The sequence below is a fragment of the Aethalodelphis obliquidens genome, unplaced genomic scaffold (genome assembly GCF_003676395.1).
Source record: "Aethalodelphis obliquidens isolate GAN/ISIS:26980383/991018 unplaced genomic scaffold, ASM367639v1 scaffold6, whole genome shotgun sequence".
Classification (NCBI taxonomy): domain Eukaryota; kingdom Metazoa; phylum Chordata; class Mammalia; order Artiodactyla; family Delphinidae; genus Aethalodelphis; species Aethalodelphis obliquidens.
In genome coordinates this window covers 13,064,306-13,088,673 of record NW_020837950.1, presented here as the reverse complement: position 1 = coordinate 13,088,673, position 24,368 = coordinate 13,064,306, and the positions used below count along the sequence as shown (strand labels likewise).

General features: G+C 42.0%; 1 long non-coding RNA gene across 1 annotated transcript; it reads right to left on the bottom strand.

Moving 5' to 3' along the window:
* Positions 1-13,999: 13,999 nt before the first annotated feature.
* LOC113618682 (uncharacterized) lies at positions 14,000-22,873 on the bottom strand. The gene is made up of 3 exons (XR_003432086.1): positions 22,644-22,873; positions 20,693-20,774; positions 14,000-14,173 (listed from the first exon to the last, which is right to left on the bottom strand). It is a non-coding gene; the product is annotated as an uncharacterized LOC113618682 (long non-coding RNA).
* Between the last annotated feature and the right edge of the window lie 1,495 nt (positions 22,874-24,368).

The following is a 24,368-nucleotide window of genomic DNA, read 5'->3' as shown; positions in this document are numbered from 1 at the left end:
CTATAGCACTTACCACGTGATAGGTACATTGCAGGCACTTGACAAATACTGATTCATCTAATCTTTCATAACAACCATATGAAAAGTATACTATTATTCCCATTTTACAGTTGAGGAAGCAGAAACACAGATTGCTTAAGTAACTGGCCCAAGGTCATATAACAGGTAAGTGGCACAGCCAGGATCTGGACCCAGGCAATCTAGTCCATTCCCTCAGCAGCTGTCATGGGCACGTTCTTTATCTGGGAAGCCTTGCTGAGCCCAAAGCAAGCTGGACAAAATATCAGGGCCAGTCCTGCACATTAGAAAATAACAGCAGGGCCAGAGGTACTAAAGTTGCAAAAGTCTCTGTTGATAAGCTTTGTGTAGCCACAGCCTCAAACCAGGGATACCTAGATGAGGTTGGCTGCAAAAGCAACAGGCTGATTTCCCAGGCCTTCGGGGCTCTGCCCATCTCTCCACTCCCACTGCCTTGGAGGGTGCGGCCTTGGCTCAAGTTTCTTCATCCTTCCTCACCCTCTTGGCTCAGTGAATATGAATTTCTGGCTGTTGCAGCCGGCGTGGATGGGAAGGTGGCAGAGGGAACATGAAAGTACTCAAGAAAAAAGAAATAACTTGTTTGAAATTTTTAATAACGTTTATTTTTTTATGACAAAAGCAATATGTGTTTGCGGCAGACATTGCAAAGTGGTTGACTCGCCTTTCATTTCCCAACTCCCTTCTCTCTTCTGCTTTCCAGCTAGCAGTAGTCATGTGACACAGATCTGGCCTATGAGGCATCAGTCTGTCGTGGAGTCCCTGGGAAAGCTTTTGTTTTCTTGAGAGAGGCACTGGTCCTTCTGGTTCCCCTTTCTTCTCTGAATGCACATGTGATGACTGGGCAGCAGTGGCCACGTTAAGGCCATGAAGGAAAAACCATGAAAATTTCAGACATTGGTCCTCGCCTTGTTGAGCTGCCGAACCACTGTAGTTTGGAGTTCTGTTACTTGTAGCCAAGAACAATCCTATCTACATAATGTTCTGTACAATGTTCAGTGTAGAAAAGTCAGAAAATACAGAACAAAAGAGAAAAGAATAGAGGAAAATATCACCTGTAATCCTACCATCCAGAAATAACCAAAATTAGTATTTCAATATATAGCTCTTCAATTTACAGTTTTACAAAAATATGAAATAATGCTCTACAAACACTTTTTTGTGATTGATTCTTTTCCTTCCTATGTGCTATGGCCATCTTTCTATATTCATCTATTTGTCTGTATAAATGTTCCAAAGTTTATTTAACCAATTCCCTATTGTTGAATATTTGTTATTTCCAATTTTTAACTATTGTAAACAATGATAGTGTGAACATGTTTGCATCTTTGTCTGATTTTTTCCTTAGGATTATTTCCTCAGGATAAATTCAGAAAATTGATTTGAATTGCTGGATCAAAAAGAATGTACATTTTTTAAGCTTTATATCCCTATAGATAAAATGCCCTTCAGAAAGGTTTTACCAAATTTTATACTTCACTTGCAGTGCATGCCTTTCCCCTACATCACCATCAATACCGGGAATCATCATCTTTTAAAAATGTCCATCAGTTTAATAGACTGCATATAGTTTAATTTGAATTAATTTAATAATTGAGTTTGACATATTTCCATGGCATCATTTGCCATTTCTAATTCTATTAATCACCGGTTATGTGCAACACACTGGGCTAGGTAATTTGGATATGTTATTTCTTTTAATCCTCCCAAATCCATTATCTTTTATGTTGTGGATGAGTAAACTACAGCCCAGAGAGATTGAGTAATTTGCTCAAGATCACACAACTAGTAAGCCATCAAACTGGGCTTCATAACTAGGTCTTCCTGACTCCAAAGTAGACACTATAATTAATAAAGGGATGGTATAATTTCTCAAGTCCTAGCTGAGTCAGCCAGGAACCAGTAGGAAAGAGATGGCACTCTCCAAGGGATAACTGAGGAGAGTTCGTGGAAGGAACTATTTACAGGGATGTGGGGAGGGTTAAGGGACCGTCAAGGGCTGATGAAGCACCAAGGGACTATCAAAGGCAGGAAGCCATGGTCATCCCAGGCCTGAAGGGGCAGAAAGAGAGACCTCTTATGGGGACCTAGTGATACCTGTAGCCGCGGGAGAGTGGCTGCCTGACAGGAGCTGTGGCCATTGATAGAGGAGCGCAGCAACTTCCAAAGCACAGAGCAAGGGGGCACAACAGTACACCCAACTCTGATTTCCTGCCGGGGACGCCCATTGACCAAATCCAACCAGAAGCCAGAGGACAAGAAAGCCTGGGTGACTCATCCATGGAAACCAACCTCTGGGACACATGCAAGGGAAAGGAGGGTGGAGAATGGACCTACTGGGGCATGTTAGCTCTTTATTACCTTTCCAAGAGTGGAACTATATCATCGGGCAACTAACCATTGATACACTTTAAAATCCATGTGCAAGGCTGCTTTAAGATTAAGTGCAACCATGAAATGAAGGGCTTAGACAGTTTGGTATATAGAAAAGACTAAATAAAAATGAGATTTTATTGTTTTCACACTTAGAATTAGCACCAGACATGGATCACTCTAGAAGATTCTTCTCATTATTCTTTTTTCCATTGGCAGCTCAGCCCTCAAACCACTGGCCATAAAATGACAACAAACCATAAAAACAAAACAAAACAAAAAACAAAATAGGGACTTCCCTATTAAGAATCCACCTGCCAGTGCAGGAGACACAGGTTCAATCCCTGGTCCGGGAAGATCCCACATGCTGCAGAGCCCGTGCGCCACAACTACTGAGCCTGTGCTCTAGAGCCTGCGAGCCACAACTGCTGAGCCCATGTGGCACAACTACTGAAGCCCACTCACCTAGAGCCCATGCTCCTCAACAAGAGAATCCCTCGCTCGCCTTCATGCAGCAATAAAAACCCAACACAGCCAAAAAACAAAACAAAACAAACAAAAAAACACAAAATAAAAGAAAGAAAAAGAAAGGAAAAAAAAACCCAATTTCTTCTCCTTGGGAACCCACTTGGGCACATTTCCCAAACTCCCTTGCACTAAGCTATGGCCATAGGAGTGAGTTCCCGCTAATGGGAACTCATCAGAATAGCCCTGATGAGCACAGCTTCCAGGCCTGACCCATAAGAACCTCTCACACGTGTTCCTCCGCCACCTCCTCTTTTGCCAGCTCAATGCCAATGAACAAGACATCCTCTGAATCCCTGTTTTGAGAAAGACAGAGCCCCTTGTCAGTCTGTGTTTGAGCAGAGCTCCCACCCCATCCAGCCCCTCCTGACTTGGAATTGCCTTGGCTCCTTATGGAAATGTGACTATAAGTTAATGATGTTAAGCTATTGACACATTACAGCTTCTGCACAACAGCATCTAGTGCTATCGTCATTAAGACAAAGACGGCCATATTAGTGCAATATTCAGACAAGGACCCAAACGGAGGCTAACAAATGCACAGTGAGGCTTCTCAGCAAGGAAACCTCCAAGACTAAGGCCCCCAACTTTCCTTTCTCCGATGAGAACTTAAGGGTGGTTTACTTGAGTTATTATGCGCTACCAAGAATCTCTGTTAAAAACCCCTTACACGGAGTAGAAAGTTCCCAAAGTGAGAGGCTGGGCACTGCATGCCATCAGTTTGATAACGTTTGGGTTCGCACTCAGCCCTCACCCCTTCAGAGCAGTGGACCTTGGGCAAGTGACCTGACCTCTCTGAGTTCACATGTACAAGGAACTGAAAACCGTGTCAGACACACAGGTGGCACTCAGTGCAGGCTTGATGAATAAGAGATTAAAGTGAGAAGACGAGATGGATGTTTGGTCCCTCCCCTCTCTTGCTCAACGAAGCCTGTGTCTGACTCCTGTGTCTCCTTCTTTCAGAAGGAGGTGGGTGGATAGTGATTGGCAGGAAGAGGGGGACAAAGGAAGGATAACGGCATGGTCACGGCCAGCTCCATGTCTCATTCCCTCTTCCTCTGAGGTTGACACAGACTCCCCCTCCCTCTGTGAGAGCCCCTCCAGCCCACTGGTGGCTCCAGGTGGTGGCCAGTGGCTCCCACTGGCTGGAAACCAGACTCCAGGTTCAGACTGCCTGGGTTTGAATCCTGGCTATCTCTCTCACCACCAAGCACCTCGGACATGCTTGGACTAAGTGGCTGCTCTAAACATTAGCTATCATAACTGTTATTGCTTCAGTCAAACCCCTCAGTACCTGTCAGCAGATAGAGGCATTCTGAACAAGGTCATTGCCTTTCCCCCTCGGCAGGTGCCAACACTTATCCCACCCCAAGGAGGCATCTCGTCTTGAAGCCTGTGCTCCCATCCATATGCTATTTGACTGAATGCCACCAAGTCAGAAAAAGTTTTTTTTAATGATTTATGAGTCTCATAAATAGACTAGAAGAAAAGGAAAAACTTCAGAATTACTAGGGCACAGGCCCCTGCTCTAGTCTTACAAAGACAGTGTGATGGATGGATAGATGATCTGGTTACATCAAGTTACAGCTGTGTGGCTGGGCAGTGCCACCAACATCAACTTTCCCATTGGTTACATGGGGAATTATCCCATTCTATAATGACAAGAGAGAGAAGTAATGACTACAGAACATTAAAATACATAAAGCTAAGAGCATCTGTAACATGATTGCAATAGGTAAGAGGACATATTTTCAGTTTATATTCCATCAATTTAAGTTCCCTAAAACCTAACATCTCAAATAATGAATTACAATGTAACATGGTTAGTGCATAAAGAAGGCATGATAACTGCATAGCTGCCGGGGTTAACCCGAAGTTCCCCGACCTAAAGTCTCGGTGTCATGTCATGGCATCGGCCAGGAGGAACGTTCTAGATAAATGAATAGGCTGAGAAATGGAGACATAGAGATTATTCAGGACCACCTACTATGTGCCAGGTGCTTGACAGATGTCACCTCATTTGATTGTCGCTAAATCTCTGTTTTACAAACAGCTTTCAGGAAACCGTCTGTTCCTGTGAAGAAAGCATGCCTCGGGAATTACAGTGATCTGGATTTAAAGCTATACTTTGTCACTTTCCAGCTGTGTGATTTCTAGAAAAGTTAATAGAGCCTCTCTGAGCCTGGGAGAGGAAAAAGGGCTAGTGTATGTAAAACCCGGTACATAATATCAATACGATTTTTTTTTCCTCTTGCTTCTATTAGTATATTTCAACTTTGGCTGCCCATTGCAATCACTTGAAGAGCTTTAAAAAATACTCTTGGGGCTTCCCTGGTGACGCAGTGGTTGAGAGTCCGCCTGCCGATGCAGCGGACACGGGGTTCGTGCCCCGGTCTGGGAAGATCCCACATGCCCCGGAGCGGCTGGGCCCGTGAGCCATGGCCGCTGAGCCTGCGCGTCCGGAGCCTGTGCTCCGTAACGGGAGAGGCCACAACAGTGAGAGGCCCGAGTACCGCAAACAAACAAGACAAACAAACAAAAAATACTCTTGACTGAGTCCTTCCTTTGGAGGGCTGCATTTAATTGGACCAGGGTGCAGGCTGGCTGTGGGTATGGGGGTTTTTAAAAGCTCCCTGGGGAAAATCTAAAGTGAAGCTAAGGTTGAAAACCACTTGTCTTAATTGAATCTACTGTCTGGAGGGAGTTAGTGAGTGATGCAATAATAGTATCGTTGATCACATTGGGCCAAGTTATCAGAACTGAGAATTCTGGGAACTGCTGAGGCTCCCTCTGCCATTCAGAGAAAGAACACAGAAAACCTGCATCCCTCCACCGAGTGTCCTCCAGGGGAGCTGATTTAGGCAGATGAAGGAAAGGACAGACTGGTGGTTTTATCTTGATGAAGGATACAATTTTAGGGAAACCAATTCTTTAGAACAAAGTATAGGAGTCAAAGAACCTGTGGGTGTAATTCTTCAAAAGAAACGCATGTTCCAGGAAACAAGATAAGTCAGTTGTGCTGTCTTCCTGGAGGACTGAGATTCTGGATCCGGTCACCTGGCTTTGTGACCCTTAAGGCATGTTCCCTAAACTTGCTGAGCTTCCATTTTCCTGTTTGTTAGAAACAAGCCCACTTTTAAGAAGAACAATCTGAAAGCTTGACCTTCTCAAGAAGAAAAAATAAGTTATATCCATCCTTACCCACAATTTTACATACATTTTAAATTTATGGAAGTTCACGAACCAATTAAAGTTTTCCTAATTAGATAAACCCTAAATCCCCTTCCAACTTTATAAACTTATTTTACTCCAATTAAAATATTGTTTAAGGTTACGTTGTTTGGGAGGGCTCTACTGGAAAGTTGTTGAAGGGAGAGTGAATTCTGCGAGTCAGGGTATCTGAACAGGAACTAACGGTGCTGAATCTCTGGATGGATTGAGTCATTTCAAAGACCTTGGGTCTAGGCAGCCCAGCAAGTAGCTAAAAAGATCTCAGGAAAAGGAATCAGCCAAAGAATTACAATCCTAGCTCTTTCTTCTGGAATAAATGCCTTTAAAATGATTTTCAAAGTCTAGTATAGAAAATCCACATTTCATTATCTTGTAGGAAGCCACACGCTCCTTGGACCAGTGAAGCTGGCTGGAAAGGGGAACATGGGCACTCAAATCCCACTCCTCCCAGCAGCTCATTGTGGATCCCAACCCGGGCAAGAGGCTTCACCTCTCAGTGCCCTTGCCTGTAACAGGCAGATAACAGCGCTAACCTCACAGGGCTGGTATGAGAAATAGCTAATAAAATGGGGTGGTGACACTCCCAGTTTAAATGCAAAAGTCTGTAAAACAACAAAAAGCATATTTAAAGATTTCCGCTGCTGGGAAATTGTTGGGGGTGGTGAAGGGGAGACAACAGGACTTTGAGAGGAGCTCATTTACTTTTCTCTCTAGTGTACGATTCAGTTAATCAATGAAAAAATATTCTTCCATGTGCCAGACACTGTGCCAGACTGGGAAACACAGAACTGTCTTGGTTCTCATGTGATTCGTAGTCTACCATTCCGGGTAACATATGCAAAACCCCATTGAAAAATATTCTAAATCATAGCTCTCTCTCTCTCTTTCCATGATGTTTACCAAATTCTGTCTGCATAAAATACTGCCACAGCTATGGGAAATGCAAAGGCTTATAAGACACATCACTACCCTTGGAGAGTTTGAAATCTCACCTTAAAGAGGAGACATATGGAAAAGGGGAAATAGTCCAACGCAGTGTAAGACGCAATGCCAAGTGAATATTCAACTTCTTTCATTTGTGTTTCTTTTCCATTGGAGTGGGTTACTTCTCCACTCTCTCCTTTCCTTCTTAAGAATCAATTCTATACTCCTCCCAGATTTTTAGGTCTCTCCCAGGACTGGTGTAAACCAACTAGCATATTTGCAATGTTATGAATAGCCAGGACCTAGAAAGTGCATGTCCTGTCAAAGCATTCAAATTTGTTTTCTTACATGGTTATTTACATACAATAAAATGCTGCTTCTAAGTGTACAGTTAAATGAGTTTTTGACAAATGTATGCACCCTTATTAACATATAGAATATTTTTATCCCCCAGGAAGTTTTCTCCAGTCGCTTTCCATCAATTACCCCTCATCTAGAGGCATTTGCTGTCCCAATCTCCATCCCTGTAGCTTAGTGTTATCTGTAGATTTTTATATAAATGGAATTATTCTGTATATACTCTTTTGTGTCTAGCTTCTTTGATGCAACATATGTTTTTGAAATTCATTCACTTTGTTGTATGTATCAGTAATGCGTTTCTTTTTACTGCTGAGTAGTATTTCTTTGTCTGATATACTGTAATTTGTTTAACCATTCAATAGTTTAGGGACATTTGGCTTGTTACCAGGTTTTTGCCATTATGACAAAGTTGTTATAAACATTCTTGTATAAGTCTTTTTCTCCCCCAGGTTTTTTTTTTTTTTAATTTTCAATTTTTATTTATTTATTTATTTATTTATTTTTGTCTGTGCCATGCAGCATGAGGGATCTTAGTTCCCCGACCAGGGAGCGAACCCATGCCCCCTGTAGTGGAAGCATGGAGTCTTAACCACTGGACCACTAGGGAAGTCCCTTTCCCCAGCTTTACTGAGATATAATTGACATCATATTGTGTAAGTTTAAGGTAGACAATGTGATGATTTGATACAACTATATACTTTGAAATGATTACCGCAGTAGGGTTAGTTAACACCCCCATCACCTCACATAATTACCATTTCTTTTCTGTGGAGAGAATATTTAAGATCTACTCTCTTAGCTACTTTCAAGTATATAATAAATATTGTTAACTACAATCAGCATGCTGTACATTAGATCCACAGAACTTATTCATCTTATAACTGGAAGTTTGTAACACCCTTTGACCAACATCTCTCATTTCCCCCACCCCCCCCAGTTCCTGGTAACCACTATTCTACTCTCTGCTTCTATGAATCTCGTTTTTTAAAATCCCACATATAAGTGATATTATACAGTGTTTGTCTTTTTCTCTCTGACTTATTTCACCTAGCATAATGTCTTTAGGATCCATTCATATTGTCGAAATAACAGATTTTCTTCTTCCTCATGGCCAAATAATATATATGTATGTATATACCACGTCTTTATCCATCCATCCATCATCCTATCTAAGAAATCTTTGCCTACCCCAAGATATTCTCTGTGTTTTACCTTGAATTACTTTTGGTGGTTGGTATGACAAAGAGTCTTCTAGCACCATTTCTTGGAAAGACTACCCTCTTTGAATTACATTGGTCCCTTGGTCAAAAATCAATTGACTTTAAGTGTGGGTCTATTTCTGGATTCTATTGTGTTCCACTGATCTGTCTGTCAATCCATACATCAATACCACACTGTCTTGATTACTATAAAAGTAAGTCTTCGTATTTGCCATCTATTGCTGCATAACAAATTATCTCCAAATTTAGCAGCATAAAGCAACAAACACCATTTCACACCGTTTCTGACAGTCAGGAATCTGAGAGCACCTAAGCTGAGCGATCCTGTCTCAGAGTCTCTCATGAGGTTGTCGTAAAGCTACTGGCCAGGATTGCAGTCATCGGAAGGCTGGGCTGGGGCTGCAGATTCTGTTTCCAAGTTCACTAATGCAGCTGCTGAGAGAGGCCTCAGTTCCTTGCTGCCTGGTGGCCATGAGCTTCAGTTCTTCACTGTATGGGCCTTGGCATTGGACTGTTCATGAAAGAGAGACTGGCTTTCCTCAGGACAAGTGATCAAAGAGAGAATAAGAGAGAGAGACAGAGACAGAGAGACAGAAAGAGAGAGATCACAATGTCTTTCATAACTTAATCTAGGAAGCAACATATCATCACTCTGTCATTTTCTCTTGGCCACACCGACCAACCCTGATGCCATCTGTGAAGGGACTACCCAAGGATAATACCAGCAAGTGGGGATCATTGGGGGCCATTTGTATGCTGGTTATAATCTTGAAATCACAATCTTAAAGTCATATGGTATAAGTCATTTAACTTGGTTTTTCTTTTTCAGGATAGTTTTGGCAACTGTAGAGCCTTTGCATTTTCATATAAATTTTAGAATAAGCTTATTGATTTCTAAAAAGTATCCTGCTGGAATTTTCACTGGGAATGGCATTGAATCTATAATCAATTTGGGGAGTGCTAACTTCTCATCAATTTTGAGTCTTCAAGTATGTGAATATGGTATTTCTATTTATTTAGGTCTTTAATTTCTCTTAGCGATATTTTTTCATTTTCAATGTAGAGGGATTGCACATCTTTCATTAATTTATTTCTAAGTATTTTATGTTTTCTGACACTATTTTAACGAAATTTAAAAAATATTTTCTACCGATTGCTGGTAATATAGAGTAACAAGATTGATTTTTTTGTGCCTGCCTTATATTCTGCAACTTTGCTAAATTCAATATTTGTCCTAGTAGTTACTCTATAGATTCTTTAAGACTTTCTGTGTAAGCAATAAAATACACTAAAACTAGTCTTCATCTTTTCTGATATTTATTTTTTTCAATTCTTTTTCTTGCCTTCTAGTACTGTCTAGAGCAGGGGTCAAAAAAGATTTTCTGTAGAGGGCCTGGTAGTAAATATTTTAGGTTTTGCAGGCCATATGGTCACAACTACTCAACTCTGCTGTTGTAGCCCCAGAGCAGCCTTAGGCAATATGTAAATGAATGTATGTGACTGTGTTCCGATAAAATATTATTTCCAAAAATGGGTGACCAGGCTGGATTTTGTCCATTAGCCTTGTTTAAAGGTATTAAGGTCATCAAAGTTAAGGAAAGACTAAGGAATTGTTTTACACTGAAGGTGATAGAAGAGACATGACAATTCAATGTAGCATGTGATCGTAAGTCAGATCCTTTTGCTATAATGGACACCACTGAGATAACTGGTAGAACTAGAGTGGGTCTGAGGATTAGGTGATAGTGGTGTCAATGTTAATTTTCTGATTTTTATGGTTGTGTTATGATCCATGTCTTTGTGTAGAGGAGAATTGTACTCAAATATCAAAGGTGATGGGGCATTATGTTGGCCGCTCACTTTCAAGTGGTTCATTAAAAAAGTTCTTTGTGCTATTCTTGCAAAACAAAAACTTATTACTGGGCCACGTAGTGTAAAGAGCAATTGTAGATCTTTGGCAAACAAGAAAGATAAAGCCAGAAAACTGTGAGAATATCTAAACGCCCTCATGTGAGGTTTGGGTTCTGGGTGGAGAGCTGGGCATTGCCTATACTCTCATATACTTAAATATATATTTACCCTTAAATCACTTAGTCAAGATAGCTCAGTAACCTTGCTATGTATTACTAGATATCCTGACCCTTTAAGGTGAATTACGAGTAGTCTCAAATAAGGTCAAATAAATAGAACCTTGAATTGGTTAAAGTTGCTTTTATATATAATACATCATTGCATCCCCACAATGACCAGGAAGAATTATTAACCCACTTTTACAGATGAGAAACCCAAGGTTATTAAAGGCAGAGAAGCCACTGTCTGGACCCAAACCAGGACTCTGAAGGGACACTCGGCCCTTTCCATTAATCACTACTGACCCAGTTTTTGCCCAATATCTACTGCTTTGGGTAAATTACCTAAAACAATACTATCTCTAAGAATCAGAAGGGACCTTAAAAGTTGTATAGTTCAACTTCCAGTCAGAGAGTTTAGGGCCCACATATGTGCATTATGTAGTGTAAAATGTATACTTTATAAAGACTATTTCCTTCTCTGGTAATAATAACCTGCTGTGGAGATATAATGAGTCAAATTGTGGGAAAGACCTCTGAAAACTCTTAAGTTCCAGACTAGAGTAACATAGTATTATTTAGCTCTCCAATTTAGCTATACTTCTATTTACTTTTTTTTTTTTTTTTTTTTTTTTGAGACATCAGTAGTTTAATGGATGGGGGAGCTTACACGTCTGAAAGCAAGGTCCTGGAGCAACACCCCACCGTGTGCGGTACACAGTGGGCAGGACATGGTGGCAGTCTTTGCTAAGGTTGGGGGAGGAGGGAGATTACCAGTTATAGGGGAACTGAGGTCTGTAGATTCATTAGTTACCAGGGAAATCAGTAGAGGCACACCCCCTCACCACCCCTTTGATAAAAACAATCACCAGCTGGGGCCCGGAGCAAGTACGTAGGAAGGTCAGTCATGCGTGTAAGATATGAGTGAAGCAGGCACTGGTTGGGCAGGGTATGGGCAGAGAGCAAGAGAACAGCCATCCTGAGTGACCTGACCATACAGTCCACTCCTACACACTCTGCACGACCCTTACCATCTTGGTCCATGCCTCTTCCGTGATATCCCTGGGGTCAGGTCTATTTACTTCTTGAGAGCACTTACATGGGTTTCTCCTAATCCCCTATTCTTTGCCCTTAATAATCCCTTTATTAAATCCTCATTTTGATTTTTTTATTGTGGTAAAAAATATGTAATACGAAGTTCACCATTTTTAAGTTTGGTGGCATAAGTACATCCACATTGTTGTGCAACCATCACCACTATCTATCTCCAGAACTTTCTCCTCTTCCCTAACTGAAACTCTGTGCCCATTAAACAATAATTCTCCATTATTCCTCCTTCCCCCGCCCCCCCACCCCTGGCAATCACCATACTACTTTTCGTCGCTGTGAATCGAGCTCATCTAGATATCTCATATGAGTGGAATCATACAATATTTGTGCTTCTGTGACTGACTTATTTTACTTTGCATGATGTCTTCAAGGTTAATCCATGTTGTAGCATGTGTCAGAATTGTCTTCCGTTTTGAATGTGGATAATATTACATTATGTATATATAACACATTTTGTTTATCCATTCATCCATCGTTGGACTTTTGGGTTGTTTCACCTTTTGGCTATTGTGAATAATGCTGCTATGAACATGTGTAAACAAATATTTGTTAGAGTCCCTTTTTTGATTCTTTTGGATATATACCCAGAAATGGAATCATTGTATCATATGGTAATTCTACCTATAATTTTTTAAGGATACATCATACAATTTCCCATTGTAGCTACAACATTTTACATTCCCACCAAGGGTGCAAAGGGGTTCCAATTTCTCCTCATTCTCACCAATATTTGTTGCTTTCTGGGATTTTTTCTGTTTGTTTTTTGGTAATAGCCATCCCAATGGGTGTCTCATTTTGATTTTTAAATATCTACTCTTATGGGTTGAATTGTGTAATCTCAACAAAGATATGTTGAAGTCCTTACCCCTGGCACCCCAAAATGTGATCTTATATGGAAATAGGGTCATTGCAGGTGCAATGTTAAGATGAGGTTGTACTCTAGTAGGATGGGTCCCTAATCCAATATGATTGGTTCCCTTATAAGCAAATGGCCCTGTGAAGACACACAGAACACCGCTCAATGACAAAGGCAGAGATTGGAGTTGTGTAGCTGCAAACCAAGAAATGCCAAAGACTGCCAGCAAACCACCAGAAGCTAGAATGAAGCAAGGAAGGATTCCCCTATAGGTTTCAGAGGGATCATGACCCTGCTGACACCTCAGTTTTCAACTTCTAACCTCCCCAATTATGAGGCAATAAATTTCTGTTTTTCTAAGTCACCCAGTTAATGGTACTTTGTGATGACAGCCTTAGAAACTACTACAGACACCTTGCCTTTGAAGTCCAACTATCATATCCCCTCAGCTCCCCATACCACCTCCCTCTTGGCTCTCATGAAATCTGGTTCTTGGACTGCTCTGTCCTTTCCCTCCTGCCTTCTCCCCAAAACTTGTGCTCAAAAATTCATTCAATAAATATGTATGGGGCTTCCCTGGTGGCACAGTGGTTGAGAGTCCGCCTGCCGATGCAGGGGACATGGGTTCATGCCCTGGTGCGGGAAGATCCCACATGCCGTCGAGTGACTGGGCCCCTGAGCCGTGGCCACTGAGCCTGCACATACATAGCACAACGGGAGAGGCCACAACAGTGAGAGGCCCGCTTACCGCTAATAAATAAATAAATAAATAAATAGATAGATAGATAGATAGATACGTATGGAGGCCCTATTCTTTGGCAGGAACTGTTCTAGGGGCTGGATATATGGTAACATTTTTAAAGACTGTTTTTTCCCTCTTAGCAATCATGCAAAGTTTTGGCTGCTTTTCTTACTAGTTCTCCTAAATTGTTAGTAAATTTCAAGAGAATATTTCATATTTCCACCATTTTTCTGTCCTCTTTTCAGAACTCTAAAAAATATCTTCCTTCACTTTCAGTCCAGGTTTAGAACTTTCACACATAAAATGGCACTTTTAATTTCATAGCTACATTTCATCAGATGGAAATTACAGCATGTTAGAATTATGGAAATAGGATCTATTATAACTCACATGTTTTCCTCAAACATGATGTGCTATGATTTTATGCAGGCTTTGATTAGTATTCATGTGAACAAAATTGAATGTTTTATAAAATAGATATTATTAATATTTATTTCCCTTTTTATCTCCCTTGCTAGCTGCTAATTAAAGGTCAGGTGGTCTTCTGCTCCCAGATTAAAAGACAGAAAACTCACTGACTGATTACCTGTCCTTTTGGTGATGCAGCAGTGAAAAAAATTGGGCTTGAGGGACAGGGTTGGGGATGAAGCATGCAGAAATAGCTTGAGATTCACAGATCCAGGTGGTCTGCTTTTCCTGCTGTTTCTCTTACACAGTTTGAGTTCCTCTGGAATTGGAACAGTAAGATAAGATAAGGAAACAGTGAAAAGTCGAACTATTGAGAAGGAACTTGCTGTAGACTGAAAGGTTTTGTCCCCACTAAAATTTATATCTTGAAATTTAATTCCCAGTGTGATGGCATTTGGAGGTGGGGCCTTTGGGAGGTGATTAGGTCGTGAGGGTGGAGCCTTCATGAATGAAATTCCAGTAGTGCCTTTATAATAGAGACCCCAGAGAACTCCCTTGCCCCTTCTGCCAGGTGAGACACAAGGAAAAGACAGCTGTCTGTGAACAAGAAAGTGGGTCCTCACCAGACACTGATTTGGCCAGACCCTTAATCTTGGACTTCCCAGCCTCCAGAACTGTGAGAAACAAATATTAATTGTTATAAGCCACCCAGTCTATGGCATTCTGTTATAGCAGCCCAAATGACTAAGACAGAACAGTTCTGGGAGACAAGCAGAACTCTACCTTAGACACTAAGCCAAATCACCTGGTAAGAAGTAAATGCACCTAGAATTATGTTCAACAAAAGCACTTATCAAAATTTCTATCAATACATGGTTGAATCAATAATTTCATAATGACTATTTTCAATAGGTCAAGGCAGTTCAAAGTTAAAATAGTTTTCAAACTACTTTTAACTTTTTTTTTTTTTTTAAGGTATGAGGGTCTCTCACTATTGTGGCCTCTCCCGTTGCGGAGCACAGGCTCCGGATGCGCAGGCTCAGTGGCCATGGCTCACGGGCCCAGCTGCTCCGCGGCATGTGGGATCTTCCCGGACCAGGGCACGAACCCGTGCCCCCTGCATCGGCAGGCGGGCTCTCAACCACTGCGCCACCAGGGAAACCCCTACTTCTAACTTTTGATGTTATCTTTTTTTAAAAAAAAAAGGAAGGAAGGAAGGAAGAATGGGAGCGAGGAAGGGAGAAAAAGAAGGAAGAAGGGAAGGAGAAAAAGATATGTAAAATTTCCATTCTTTAATGCTTCAAGTGTAGCTGCAAAGCAAAACTCATTTGTCCTCTGTAACTAACAATAGATGCCTCACCTCCATATTTTCTGATGAACAAAAGCATCACTGAGGCTGTGTGTTCTGGGACATATTTGGATAACAGCAACTTTCCTTGAGACACAGCAAAGACTTTAACGCTAGAAGAAGAGAGTGTCAGAACTGTAATATTTTTGGTTCACTTGCTAAGCAGAATCGATTACCCAGCCACTGCAGGGCACTCCTATCAAGGCAAGGGTGAAGCACGAGAAGATTTAGACCCAGTGTTCTCCCTAAAGTGCCTGAGACCTGAGTAAGGCAGCGGGGTTCACGTTTGGGCAGACGGAAGGTGAAAGCAGAGCCTCGAAAGGACTGGATCTGTGACTTTGAACTTCTACTTCCCTGGCCCACTGGGATGAGTCCCTCAGCTGGACTGAGGCTTTCCTTCCTCTCATAAAGGGAAGGTTATAGTTCCAGCCCATGAGGGTCACGTGTATCTCACACAAGTTAGAAATCTGCCCTCTATTTCTTTCCTTACCCCGTCCCTCCCTCACGTCCACTGCTCATCTTTTCCATCTGGGCATGAATATACCCCCTCCTCCTCTTCAGAGCAGATTTGGAAGTGGATAGCAGGGAACATACATGGATTTGGGGGTCAGACAGAGAGGGAGAGAGAGAGATGATCTCTCTTGACCACTTATGACTTGTCTGACCTTCGGCAAAACACTTGACTTATCCAAGCTCTTGGCTGTAATATGAAGACAATAATAGGACCTGTCTTTGGTTTTGTAAGACTTCAATGAAGTAATATATTTAAAATGCTTGGCACATATGCTCCATAAATAGTGGATATCGTTATGTATTTGGCACAGAGTAAAGGCTCAAAAATGAGAGCTATTATTATGATTTATTCATTTAAAAATGAATTTTGAGATAAGATCATCTCCGTCTATGTAGGGGTACTGCATCATTTTCTTAAGACCCTGTGTCAACCAGCAAACTATTTGTAGCGATTGATAGGTGTCCCCAGGGAATAACCAATCAGAGCCATCACTCTGACCTGGTGTAGGAGTTCCCTCACTGCTGGGAGAACTGGCGTAGGAGGTGAGGGGAAGGCTAACCGGAGCAAGCGAGGCTTCCTGCCTGGAGCAGATGGATCTACAAGATGGCCTCAGGACATTACTAGGCATACTTCTTCGTTCATTCATTCATCAGCTCGTTCATTCAGTAAATATGTATTGAGCACCTACAAGCATTGTTTTGAGATTCTGAGTAGAGCATAAAACAGACATCGGTTTGCCCCATGGATTTTACAATCTAGCTGGAGAGACAGATAATAAACAAGAAGGGAATCCAGTAAACGTATAGTTAACGATTGGTACCTGTGCTGTGATAGAAGAGAATGGGCTATTATGGGAAAATAATAGGAGTGGAAAAATTTAGTTCAGGGGCAGGAGGACATCTCTGAGGACTTGTCCTCTGAGGCTGCAGGAAGAGAAGGTGGTGGCAAGGGGCAAGTGGCCCCCCACTTCTTGCCCTTCAGCCTGTGTGTTGTCCCCACCTTGATCTTCCCTCATCCATCATTAGGCACTGTGCTCGGTGCTAGGAACACAGATGAGGGAGCCAGAATTGCTCTTCTGGGGTGTGAGGGTGGGCAGGAAGGCCAGCAGGTGTTGACAGTAGAGTGCAAGGACAGGTGCGGCTGGGTGCTTTGGGACAGGCCGTCAGAGGGTAGTGGTGATGGAGGGGGAGGGGAGAGGAGGAGGTTGATGCCTTGTTCTCACGCTATGGCCTCTCCCAGTAAGAAGACTGAGCCGTGAAGCCTCATTTGGGGAGACAGTTTAAAGGACAATTACAGTCCAACATTCTCACTTGGCTTGTAAGGGTGGAGACCACAGTTGCCCTCCTAAGGCAGCAGGCATTTCAGAACATATAATTTCATATTTGGAAAACGAAGAGCAATTCTTTTTTTTTTTTTTTTTTTTTTTTTTGCGGTACGCGGGCCTCTCACTGTTGTGGCCTCTCCCGCTGCGGAGCACAGGCTCCGGACGCGCAGGCTCAGGGGCCATGGCTCACGGGCCCAGCCGTTCCGCGGCATGTGGGATCTTCCCAGACCGGGACACGAACCCGCGTCCCCTGCATCAGCAGGCGGACTCTCAACCACTGCGCCACCTGGGAAGCCCACGAAGAGCAATTCTAATCATTGTGTAATAGAGAGTCATCTAATCTCTAAACAAATGTTTACTGAGCAGCTACAATGTGCCAGGCACATCTTCACGGCTGAATATAAAACAGTGAACCAATCAGATAAAAATATTTTCTCTCAAAAGAAACTTGACATGTTCTTCTTGGATGTTACAAAAAAGTATTTGGAGGGATTAAATTAACAAGGCATATGGCCAACACTGAGTGCCCTACAAGGCATTCGGTGCACTGGAATTCTATGCTGAACAGGACAGACGTGGTTTCTGCACATCTGGAAACGTAAAGCCAACGCCAGGATTCCTCAAAATATCCCCTCTGGACAATGAATCACCTGGTATGATTGTTCATGCGGATTCCCAGCACCTCCCCAAACCTGCTATAGAATCTCTTGAGGAGAGATCCAGGAATCTGCATTTTAAATAAGCCTACCCAAATGATTCTTCCACCCACTACAATTTGAGAAGTGCTGGTGTGGGGCTTTTAAGTAGACTTAATTCCTACCATGTGTGCAAATGTGAACATTTTCTGTTTTATTCACCGAAGCGTAACATTGATCTCAATTCTATTGATGCTTTAGGAGAAAGGTTGATTTCGCAGTGACTGTGAGGTAGATCCAACAAGGATGTGAGATTTCTATATTTATCAAAAGGGAGACTGATCCGGTTGAAACCTTCCATACACCTGAGTCAACAGAAACTCACAGACACTAAAAGACTCACCTAAGGTCACATATCACGGCAAGATGGCAGTTGCCCTGACCCTGTGCTGGGACCTTCTGCCACGCCCATAAAATGCACCAGGGTTTGGAGCACTTGGTCCTGACTCCAGGAAAGACTGAGAGAGCTGTGCCCTATTCTCAGCTCTTAGGGATGGACATTTGTACTTCTCCTGTTGGGTGGGCACAGCCCCTACTCCTGGACTCCAGCACAAGTTCCAAGAGATAAGGAGCCAGGAAAGTCCAGATTTCCCCCAGGCTAGGGCTCCTGCTAGCTGTCTCCTCAGCTAGGCTGACCCTGTTAAGGGTGCTGGATGCTTTGAAGTCAAATGGACTTTTAAAAACGGACTTCCTGAAGTGAGGAATAATTATTTTCATATGTGAACCTGCAAAAATGTAGGTAGTGATGCCAATGAACAAATGCAGGTTGAAAAACAAAATTTTCTCACTGCCCAAAGAATTTCAGGATCCTCTCATGTTTTCCATGCATTTCCACAGCAAAAGAGTTTAAGGCAAGGAAAGGCAACCAAGACAGAAGAAATAACAGTTAAAATTTGCTAAAATACAACATGGACCCCAAATGTGTTAACATGTAATGACTCTAAGGGCATTATGCCATCTTAGGTTCTTGGCAACTACATTAGGCTCCTGGAAATTAAAGGGGCATGTGTGTGTGTGTGTGTGTGTGTGTGTGTTACTGTGCTCAAAGGTGAATATTTAATGACTGTGCCTGCATAAATAACATGGAGATTTAAGCTCATCTGATTAATTTAGAATTGTCAGACAATTCAAACCAAACAGTTCTCTCAGGTCTGATTTACCCCAACTGGCTTCCTACACTGATCAAATAAACTCAATTGCTGTCATTTCTCCCTTGTATTCTGTGATAGTTGGGCAGAGCCGGAAGGTACTCTATCCACCTGCATCGTAACAGGATATTAACTTTTATCTGGAAAGTTATTCATTGCTTTACTCTTAGTTACTGTCACCAGATTTGGTCTTTTTGGTTCTGTCTGAGCACCCCATTGGATATCCATAGTTGCAGATGACAGGAAATCAGGTTATTTTTCTACAGTTTTTCCCTGTAATGAAGAACTTTAACTGAAACCCACTCTTCTATTTGAGTAACTTTATAAGATGCCATTTACACATACACGATATCCGTAATTCTCATGTCACTCCTTCCCTTGCAAAGAACACACACACACATACACACACACTCAATTCAAGATACTTCAGTTAGTCTGTGGTCAATTGGGGTAGGTTTCAATTCCCATGATTTACTCAGAACTTTTCAGCCAACCTAACCTAAGTATTGTGTTATAGGAGTTACAAATAGAAATCCTTGTTGCAAATAGAGTGAGGCAGAGAGCAGAAAGGAGTGGGGCTGCCCCAGGGGGAGAAAGCAGTGACTAGTGGGGAGACAGGGTCTAAAAGCAACACTGTCCAGTAGAACTATTTGTGATGATAAAAATGGTCTGTACCTGTGCTGACCAATATGGTAGACACCAGTTACATGTAGCTATTGAACACGTGAAATGTGGCTACTGTAACTGAGAAACTGAACGTTTAATTTTAAGAGCCAAATGTGCTAGTGGCAGTCATGGGTGATAGCACACAGGGAGCCCCTCCTCACTGGTGCCAGCCAGTTGCTGCCATGCATGAGTGCAGACTCAGTGGTGCCAGGTCTTCTGATTTTTCTAGAGAAACTGGAAATCCCAAGTTTTATGGGAACATCTTAATTTTTAAAACAGCAGACCAGTCAAAGCAAATATCTACGGTTCAGTTTTGGCCAAAAGGCATCTAGTTTGCTATTCTAGATCCAATCTCCTCACCCTCTTCTCTCCTGGACTCTACTTCTTTGCTCCTAACAGGAGGATATTTTCACAATCTACCTTCATCGGCCATTCGCAACTTGAGTTTTTTCTCCCAGCCTGTGAAGTTGGAAGAGCCACCGTTTCATATCTCCTTGGACGCTGACCTCCCTCTTCAGAATTCTTTCTTGACTGCATCTCAGAAATGCACCCTCACTAAGAAGAATAGAGCCACTTACTCCTATTACAATTGATCCCTCTTAATACTCCCTGTAGAATCGCCTGTATAGAATTCCCCTAACACCTCTTAGAACATCAAGAATTGTCACTTTGTCTCGTAGTTTTTCTCAGAAGGTAGAGAAAGTGTCTGTGGTGGCTTCTATTCTGTAGAGCAGTATTTCTCAAACTTTTTTTGAACGTAATACATAGTAAGAGATACAGTGTACATTGCAGCTTAGTATACACATTCTGTGTACACACACATTTAGGAAAGTTTCACCAAACTCTATCTGTTGTTACTCTGTGTCATGCGTTCTGATGTTTTCTATTCTCCTCTAACTTTTAGTTTTTTTCAATTTCTTTTAACACTGACCTTAGAGTCCACTAATGGATCCCAGTCCATAGTCTGAAAACATTGCTATGGACAGTCCAGCCCTTGTTCCATAACCAAGAAATATTCAGCGACTAATCTAAATGCTTTTTTTTTATCATTCCATCCAACAGCCCTCAACTTCCTCCTGCCTCCCAATATGCACATCCCATCAGTAGCAGTAAATCAGAGCCCAGCACAAGGGGAATTATTACCTAATATGCTGGGGGGTCTTTGTAGTCTCCACTTAAAGAAGCTCATCAGACTCAGATTGCTCTTCACGGGAAGTGATTTACACTTAAAAAAAAAGAAGAAAAAGACAAAATGATCAAACAACTATTTTCCTTGAACAGTATATTACTTCCCGTGATTCATCAAAATTCTTTCCGTGGGTAAAGGTCACCTTTCATTTATGTATGGCATCTGTGTGTGCTTTGTTGAAAAGGGTGTGGCTCTCAAAACATAAATCAGGCCCTGTGTGTTGATGACAAAACTCACGAAAAGCTACGAGAAGGAAGTGATGGGGTAACACGGTAAAAAGAGGCACAGATGCTGTTAGACATCCCAGAACCATGACTTCAGCCCATCTGCCTTAAAAAGGGAAAGATGAAAATAAAATACCTCAGCAGGATTATAGGACTCCGCATGCATTTGTTATGCATTCTAATACTTTTCCTAAAGAAGTACTCTGAAAAAAAAAGAAAATCGTTTGTGTCTAATGTAAATAGAGTCAAAAATTGATGTTAGTCCTGGAAACACTGAACTGACTCATCAGAAAGTCTTAAAACAAGAAATTCCTGTCCCATTTTTTTCCCTAATGTAGTGGTTAACAGCCTGGATACAGGATCTGATTGTCTGGATTTGAATCCCAACCCTGCTGCTTACCAGACATGTGATTTTGTGCAAGTAACTTACCTCTTGGAGCCACCATTATGAAGAATCCCAGCCCCATCCTCAGAAGGTTGTCCTGGGGATTGAATTAGTTCATATTTGGGAAGCATTGAGCACTAGTTCCTTGTATATGGTAAGTACAATATAAGTACTTGTTAAATAAATTGTCTAAGAGAAGATGAAAACATATCGACTCTTCTGTCCTCCAAATTCAGGGCAGGAGAAATAGACATACATTTAAAAACTGAGACTGAAGAAGTTATGTAACTACTGTCCTGTTTGTTTATCTGTGCACAGATTTGATACCCAAGACGACAAATCTTAAATGCCATCCTCTGTGAAAAATCACAAGCCATTGAGAAAGAAGAAGAAGGAATAATATCTCAGTCCCTAAGCCAAGATGGAAAAGTGAACTGTGTGAAAAACATAAAACAGAGCTGGTTTTGATACTTAAAGGCCAGACAAGGCAGAGAGACCACCCAGTGTCAGCCGAGGAAGAAAGAACTGAGTAAGCTAAAAACCCAGACCCGGGGGAACATCAACCTACCAGACACAATTTGGGGAGGACAATTAAAAGCCGCATGGACAAAATTTGTTTAAAAAAAGTTCCTGGGGTAGAGCTTACAGAAATGAATGATTATATGTGCAAAAGTCAACTGAAAGGGGTAAAATTAAAAACCACAAGAGGGGCCCAGCTAAGTGTGGTCCCAGTGAATCGCCTAGAGAGCTAAGAAATGCATCTCATTGTGAGACGTGCTCTTTAAAATAATAAAAATAGAAATGAAAGAGGGGCTCTGGATTATTGAAAAATACCCTGCAATGCTTTGTTCTTGGTTTCCTAGACATTAGATATGGAAGCTTTATGTGGGTGTGTGCTTGTATACATATGTATGTGTGTGTGTGTACCCACAAAATGCTTCCATATTCAATATATTCATATTCATCCTATGTATACATATATACATTTAAAGAAATATCTCCTTTAAAAAAATTTCTTTATTAAGTGATACTAAGAGGTGAAAAGGTCACCTGGAACCAACTGACTATTGGCATTAAGCTAAACAAAACCCACACCGTGGAAAACAGAGAGATTATTACAAATTTGGGCATAGGGTCTACTCCCCTAAAGACGACTGGTTCAGACAGTTACAGAGATGCTCTGAGACTGAAACAGAGGCCTGGGAGCTTGAGCAGTGAACACCATGGGTCACAGGGAGCACTTTGATGTCAATAGCAGCTTTGTGTAAAGAGAGCAGAGAAAAGGCAGCCTCTCACCATATGGGAGCCCGCTGGTTTCTCGGGCTGCATTATGCCTGGGTCCCATATGTGCAGCTCCCACTGACCACGGCAGCAGCATGGGGCTGGGATTGATGCCGCAGATGGCTTCTGGCCTGTGAAGCTCAACTCTGTACTCAGCGTCAGCTATGGGAAGAAAGGAAGTTTACTTTGAGGCTCACTACTTGCTTTGCTTTTTCTCTCTTCTTTCCCCAGCTTTCCTCCTGGGTCCCTTCAGATCCCCAGATTGCTTCCTTCTTTCCTTTTTTCCTTCCTCCCCTCCTTCTTCCCTTCCTCTTTTCTGTAAACATCTCTTTCCATTTTTGCGGACTCTCTCTCTCTTTCTCTCTCTCGGTCTACTTCTTCAGGCCTCTTAGTGCACTTGCCCCTTTCCAGTCTCCCTCTCCCGTCTCTCGGTCAAGTACTTTCCCCAGAGGCTGCTCACCCTCTCCCAAATGTAGTTTCTGTGAAGCACCAGAATCACCAACTCTGTTGAAAGCAAACAGTTTCAGCCAACAATTTCATTGTCTCTAGGCATTCTGCGGGGGGAAAAAACGGGGCCACCCAATAGTTGGGCTTTAAGTTTCTTTCACAGTCACTTTGAATCCTGTGATTCTTTGGAAGTGTGAAAAGAATTCTCCCAATTTCTGTCTTCCCTGCATCACACACTGATGATGCCAGGCACTATGCTGCCTGCATTCCTTAGCTTGTGGCCCCCTCCATCTTCCAAACCAGTCGAGTCCTGCTCAAGCTGCATCACTCTAACATTCACTTCTGTCATCACATTTCCTTCTCTGACTCTCCTTTGAGGACCCTTGGGATTCTACTGGGTCCACTCGAATAGTCCAGAATAATCTTCCCACCTCAAGATTCTTAACTTCATTGTGGCTGCAATGTTCCTTTGGCCATAAAAGTAACATTACTCACAGGTTCTGAGGATTTGGGTGTGGACATCTTTGAGGGGGTCATTACTCTGCCCACTACAGGGCTCATAAAATGTTTCCATTTCTTTTAAAACCACAAAGAAAAAATCTTTCAGGTAGAGGAAAATGGTTTAACATAGAATATTGATATTTTTTATTGCAACTTACAGGGAGAAATATATATATTGTAACCTATGTGCAAGCACATACAAACACAATTGAAACAAAAGTTTCATCAAGTACGATGAACCCTTACTACAGGTGGTATGTTCTGATAGTTTCTATTTCTTCCTCTTCCTCTGCTTTCTCTTCCTTCCCCTCTTTCCCCTTTTCCCTTTTTTAGTGCTGGCTATCCACTACACTGACTTCACGACTCACAAAGAGGTCATAATCTATAGTTTGAAAAACACTGACCTAGCTTGTAAACTCAAAAGCTTAAAGCTGCTGGGCAAGTAGCATAAATGGAAGGAGAGCGCTGTTTGGGGACCATGGGAAATGGAGGCCCCTTGGAAGGGCACAGTGGCTACTAGGCTCCAACCGATCTTTTCCATGTAGGAATGTAGGTCTCTATTGCTAGAATTTCTGATTGCTCTGATTGTTTCTGTGAAGCTTCCCAATTTAAAGGTTTGGTAAATAATTCTTAAAAATTTTAAACATTTGTCAGCCGAACAAAATGAGTCTTTCATGTGGTATTGGTCTGATTAAGAATTAATTCTCTTCTTTTTCCTCGAAATGAGAATCCAGACTCCCTGCAAACTGATATAGCACAATCCTCTGTCTTCTCATGACCTGGTGGGGAAGC